Below are 7,339 nucleotides of genomic sequence, written 5' to 3' on the forward strand. Positions count from 1 at the left end.
GAAACCTGAACCAACCACTATCAAATTTAGATAAATCAAAGAATAAAATAAATAAATAAGAAAGAGGTAAAAGATGTGAATGAAATCTTTAAAAAAATAGAGTTAATAGATATATGAAGAAAAATAAATAGGGACAAAAAGGAATACACCTTCTTTTCAGCAGCACATGGCACATTCACAAAGATTGACCATATACTAGGTCATAAAAACATGGCATACAAATGCAGAAAAGCAGAAATAATAAATGCAAACGTTACAGATCATAAGGCAATAAAAATAATGATCAGTAAGGGTACATGGAGAGTCAAATTAAAAATCAATTGGAAATTAAATAATATGATACTCTAAAATTGGTGAGAGAACATATCATAGAAACAATGAATAATTTCATTGAAGAAAATGACAATGGTGAGACATTCTTTCAAACCTTATGAGATGCAGTCAAAGCAGTACTCAGAGGAAAATTCATATCCTTGAGTGCATATATTAACAAATTAGGGAGGGCAAAGATCAATGAATTGGACATGCATATCAAAAAACTTGGAAGTGAACAAATTAAAACCCCCCACAAGAAAACCAAATTAGAGACCCTAAAAATTAAGGGAGAAATTAATAAAATCAAAAGTGATAGAACTATTGAACTAATAAATAAGACTAGAAGCTGGTTCTTTGAAAAAAAACAAACAAAATAGACCAAGTACTGGTCAATCTAATTTTAAAAAGGAAAGAAGAAAAGGAAATTAACAGTATCATAAATGAAAAAGGGGGACCTTACCTCCAATGAAGAAGAAATTAGGGCAATCATTAAAAACTACTTTGCCCAATTATATAACAATAAATATGCCAATCTGGGTGATATGGATGAATATTTACAAAAATATAAATTGCCTAGATTAACAGAAGAAGAAATAGAATTCTTAAATAATCCCATATCATAAAAAGAAATCCAACAGGCCATCAAAGAACTCCCTAAGAAAAAATCCTCAGGGCCTGATGGATTCACAAGTGAATTCTATCAAACATTCAAAGAACAGCTAATCCCAATACTTTACAAACTATTTGACATAATAAGCAAAGAAGGAGGTCTACCAAATTCCTTTTAGGACACAAATAAGGTACTGATTCCAAAGCCAGGCAGGTCAGAAACAGAGAAAGAAAACTATAGACCAATCTCCCTAATGAACATAGATGCAAAAATCTTAAACAGGATACTATCAAAAAGACTCCAGCAAGTGATCAGGAGGGGCATTCACTATGATCAAGTACAAATTCAGGGCTGGTTCAATATTAGGGAAACCATCCACATAATTGACCATAACAACAAGGAAACCAACAAAAATCACATGATCATCTCAATAGACGCAGAAAAAGCCTTTGATAAAATACAACACCCATTCCTATTGAAAACACTAGAAAGCATAGTCATAGAAGGGTATTTCCTAAAAATAATAAACAGTATATATCTAAAACCATCAGCAAACATCATCTGCAATGGGGATAAACTAGATGCATTCCAATAAGATCAGGAGTGAAACAAGGATGCCCATTATCACCTCTATTATGTAACATTGTACTAGAAACACTAGCAGTAGCAATTAGAGAATAAAAAGAAATTGAAGGTATTAAAATTGGCAATGAGGAAACCCAGCTGTCACTCTTTGCAGATGATATGATGGTTTACTTAAAGAATCCCAGAGAATCAACAAAAAAGCTAGTGGAAATAATCAATAACTTTAGCAAAGTAGCAGGATACAAAATAAACCCACATAACTCATCAGCATTTCTATATATATCTCCAACACATCTCAGTAGCAAGAATTAGAAAGAGAAATTCCATTCAAAATCACCATAGACAATATAAAATACTTAAGAATCTATCTGCCGAGACAAACACAAGAACTATATGAACACAGCTACAAAACACTCTCCACACAACTAAAACTAGACTTTAGCAATTGGAAAAACATTAATTGCTCATGGGTAGGACAAGCTAATATCATAAAAATGACCATCCTACCCAAACTTATCCATCTATTTAGTGCCATACCCATTGAACTTCCAAAAAACCTTTTTACTGAATTAGGAAAAAAACCATAACAAAGTTCATTTGGAAGAACAAAGGATCAAGGATATCCAGGGAAATAATGAAAAAAAAAATACAAAGGAAAGGGCCCTTGCAGGCCCAGATCTCAAACTCTATTATAAAGCAGTGGTCATCAAAACAATTTGGTACTGGCTAAGAGACAGAAGGGAGGAAGACTTGGGGTAAATGACCTCCTCAAGACAGTCTATGACAAACCCAAAGATTCCAGATTTTGGGACAAAAATCCACTATTTGATTAAAAACTGTTTGGAAAATTGGAAGACAGTGTGGGAGAGATTAGGTTTGGATCAACACCTCACACCATACACTAAGATAAACTCAGAATGGGTGAATGACTTGAACATAAAAAAGGAAACTATAAGTAAATTAGGTGAACACAGAATAAAAAGATTTTAAAACCAAGCAAGACTTAGAAAGAGTCACAAAATGTAAAATAAATAATTTTGACTACATCAAATTAAAAAGATTTTGTACAAACAAAATCAATGTAACTAAAATCAGAAGGGAAGCAACAAATTGGGAAACAATCTTCATAACAAAAACCTCTGATAAAGATTTAATTTCTCAAATTTACAAAGAGCTAAATCAATTGTACAAAAAATCATGCCATTCTCCAATTGATAAATGGGCAAGGGACATGAATAGGCACTTTTCAGCTAAAGAAATCAAAGCTATTAATAAGCACATGAAAAAGTGTTCTAAATCTCTTATAATCAGAGAGATGCAAATCAAAACAACTCTGAGGTATCACCTCACACCTACCAGATTGACCAACATGACAGCAAAGGAAAGTAATGAATGTTGGAGAGGATGTGGCAAAGTTGGGACATTAATTCATTGCTGGTGGAGTTGAGAATTGACCCAACCATTCTGGAGGACAATTTGGAACTATGCCCAAAGGGCAATAAAAGACTGTCTGCCCTTTGATCCAGCCATAGCACTGCTGGGTTTGTACCCCAAAGAGATAATAAGGAAAAAGACTTGTACAAGAATATTCATAGCTGCGCTCTTTGTGGTGGCAAAAAATTGGAAAATGAGGGCATGCCCTTCAATTGGGGAATGTCTGAACAAACTGTGGTATATGTTGGTGATGGAATACTATTGTGCTAAAAGGAATTATAAAGTGGAGGAATTCCATGGAGACTGGAACAACCTCCAGGAAGTGAGGCAGAGTGAAAGGAGCAGAGCCAGGAGAACATTGTACACAGAGACTGATACACTGTGGTACAATTGAACGTAATGGACTTCTCCATTAGTATCAATGCAGTGATCCTGAACAATCTGCAGGGATCTAGGAGAAAAAACACTATCCACAAGCAGAGGACAAACTGTGGGAGTTAAAACAGTGAGGAAAGGCAACTGCTTGACTACAGGGGTTGAGGGAATATGATTGAGGAGACTCTAAATGAACACCCTAATGCAAATACCAACAACATGGAAATGGGTTCAGATCAAGGACACATGTGATACCCAGTGGAATTGCACATCGGCTATGGGAGGGGTGGCGGGAAGGGGGGGGGGTTGGGGAGGAAAAGAAAATGATCTTTGTTTCCAATGAATAATGTTTGAAAATGACCAAATAAATTAATGTTTAAAAGGAAAAAAAAAGAATGGCATTTTATCTCCAGAGAAAGAACTATCAGTCATCTTTCCCAACAGTGTACTTGTGATTTTATTTTGGGCTTAAGTTATGTATGAGTATGTAAAATAATGTAAAATGTAATATAAAGTTGTAGCAGTCCACACCTGTCTAGGGGCAAGGGAAACAGTTAGTATGTGCAGATTGTCTTAGAAGAGAGCATGCTCAGTCTTGAGCATGCTCAGTCTTGTGCTTGGCTAGGAAAGCCTCTGACCCTTGACCCCAGCTTCCCCCAGGTTAGGCGGAAAAACAGGTTTCTTTGTGCTCACCTGGCTAAGAGAAACCACACCTATACATTGTCATTAACCAATGATAATCATCCCTATGTCTTGTGTATATTTGCATATCAAAGAGATTAAATACAGCCGCAGCAGGCTCCACCCCTCTCTCTTCCTCTCTTCCTCACTTGGACCTCAACTCCCACTGATGTCTGTCCTTGTTGGAGCTTGGCCTCTGGCCAAGCTCCATCTTTAATCCTTCTCTATCTCTCTCACCTGGGACCTGGCCTTCAGCCAGACACTTTCTTTTCTCTATCATCTCTCCGACCTGTGTGGTATTAAGTTTGGATCACTGGACAGGTATAAGCCTTCTGAATAGACCACTGATTGGAGTTTTGCTGTGGCTCATTGATAATTAATAAGGCCTGCATTTCTGACTCATTCCTGCCACCTCATATCTATAATTTGGCTCTGCCATCCCCCTCGTGGTATCCAAAACTTCTATCCTTCCTCTGTCTTCCTACCTTAAAGCTTCTCTCCCCTCAGGAAGCTTTAAAAGTATTACAATAATGACCAATATTGAAGTATGTTTTGCATGACAATTAAAATAATTTTTTTAAAAAGAATGGCATTTAATGCAGATGAAAGCATATGATTTTTTAAACTTGTTTATTTGGGTATACATTTCAGGAGGTTGGTTTTATTAGGTTAATTTAATTTAATAGGTTAATTATTAAGTTAATCATAATCGAAATATATTTTTTGTGATAATACATCTATAACCTAGATTGACTTGCTTGCCTACAGTGAGGGAGGAGGAAAGAAGGACGGGAGACAATTTGGACCATATAACTTGGGAAAACGTATGTGAAAATTTATTATATGTCATTGGTAAAATAAATTTTATTATTTTTTTAAAGAATAGCATTTAAAGAATAATGATAATTCATTTTAATATGGCATTTTCAGTTTTATAAAGCATTTCCTTCCCAACAAAACTATGAGATAGATAGCGCAATGGTATTATCCCCATTTTATAGATGAATGACGTAAGAGGAGTTAAACAAGATATCTGTGGTCATACAACTAATATGGACTGGCCCACTAATATGGACTGGCCCAGAAGAGTAAACAGGACAATCAGGCATTCTTGTGCTATAACCTGGAAAGATCTAGGTGAAGAAGAAAGAGGTAATGGAATGACAAAAAGAAAGAAAATAACCAAAGGGACAGAAAAAAAATATTAAGATGGCAAAATGGAAATATTTTTTCAATAATAAAAATGGAAAGTAGTTTAGTCGAAGGTTGTGAATAATCATCATCCATTGAGTTTTCTGCCTATAAAAGAGGCACTCCCAAGGAATCAGATAATTTAGATTATTAAAGAGCTTTGCAAATATCTAATAGTTTCTTTGAAAACAGTTTGATATCAGCAAACAGGGTGGTTTTCCTATTTATTTAGTCTAGCTATCTCTCTTCTCTGAATCACAGGTTTAATAAATAGCAAAGACCCAGGAAGGTCTGGAGGAAGTACAAATTCAGAACAGGTGGAATTCAGAGAAGGCTTCATATCTTGGGAGGATGATTCACAAAATCACTAAGAGATCTTCTAGTCCAACTTTATATGGCATCAAATCTGGAAACTATGTGGGAGAGGATTATCTTTTCCTTCCAATGTCTTAGTGGAAATGGAGAAAGTCTCCTCGAATTTTCTCATTATAAGTAGAGATTTTAATGGCCTAATAATTTGCTCCTTAATTGTCATACATAATAACAACAATATTGTTCAATGATCAACCATGAATAACAACTATTATCAATTATGCAAGGATCCAAGGCAATCCCAAAGGACCCATGACAAAAAATGCCATCCATCACCATAGAAGGAATGGGTGGAATCAATTGAAGCATGTTGTTTTTTACTTTATTCCCTTCATGAGTTTTTTCTTGTTCATGTGATATGTGTCTCCTTTCACAAATATGAAAATATGTATTACATGAAGCACCTGTAATTTATATCGGATTTCTTGTTGTCTCAGGAAGGAAAGAATTTGAATTGCAAATTTCCAGAAAAAATGTTTAAAATTGTTTCTACATGTAACTGATGGGGGCGGGGGGAAATACAATAAAACATTACTTTCTCTGCCTGCTGTTGGAGACAGACATCTGTGACTTTACTCTTGGCTGGTGAAAAAGAAAAGAGAACTGTGAATCTGATCTGAAGAGGTTTCCTACTTTCCTGATTGAGAGATTTCACATCTAAGAAGAAGCTGGTAGATCTACTCTGCTGGATAACAGTTTTGGAGAAGGAGAAAGATTGAAGCTGTTTGTCTGGTCTCTGGGCCATACCAGGGTGGCCAGATTGTCATTTAGCAGCTACTATCTTGGCCGACTGAATTCATATGTACTTAGAGAATTAAGTGAATAAAGATTTTAGGCAGATTTATAGTCAGATAGTGTTTTGGGTTTTTAGTAAGCATCAATGTAGTTTTAGTATAGCCGGAAGAACCGAAGAATCCACTGTTGAGGTGGATGTAGCAGTTAGGTGGAGACAGTTCCTGGTTAGTGCTAAGGTTTCCTTATTATTAATCTTTATTTTCATACTATTAAACTTAAATATCTTTATATGTATATATGTACATATATATTAAATATAATATATATATATGATGTCTCCAAGAACCTTCCATATTGGCCCAAGGAAGGAAAGCCAGAACTTGATCAATCGACAATTATTGGTTAAACACTTAGTAGGGGAAAGAAATAAGCATATTTATAATATATAGTTATTAAGTACCTACTATGTGCCAGTAAATGCTTTACAAATACATTTCATTTGATCTTCACAACAGTCCTGTGATATTATTATCCTTCTTTTATTGAGGTAGATAGAGGTTGTGTTTTAATCAAGATCAATAGCTGGTAAGTGTCTAAGATCAAATTCAAACTCAGGTCTTCCTGACTCTCCAAGCTGAGTACCCTAGTCACTGGGTCATTTATCTGCCTCCATGATAGTTGTGCTAAGAGCTAGAAATACAAAGAAACTAAAAAACATGGTCTTAACTTCAAACTGGAATGGGTGAGACAATATACAACAACTAAGTACATGCAAATTATATATGGCATGAATAGGAAGTAATCACAGCAGAAGGTACTGGGGTGCAGGGGAAGAAGAATTGGCTCCTTACAGAAAGTAAGGCTTGAGTCAAGACTTCAAGGAGAGTAGAGAGGTTCAGAGGGCAGAGTTGAAGAGGGAGGGAATTTCAAGCATGGCAGACAGTCAGTAAAAAAGTACTAAATTAATATATGGATTATGTGAGGAAAAGCAAGAGGGCTGGTGTCACCGGATCTTTGAGTCTATAGAAAGCAAATTGTCAG

Source organism: Monodelphis domestica, chromosome 2 (genome assembly GCF_027887165.1).
Source record: "Monodelphis domestica isolate mMonDom1 chromosome 2, mMonDom1.pri, whole genome shotgun sequence".
NCBI classification, from domain to species: Eukaryota; Metazoa; Chordata; class Mammalia; order Didelphimorphia; family Didelphidae; genus Monodelphis; species Monodelphis domestica.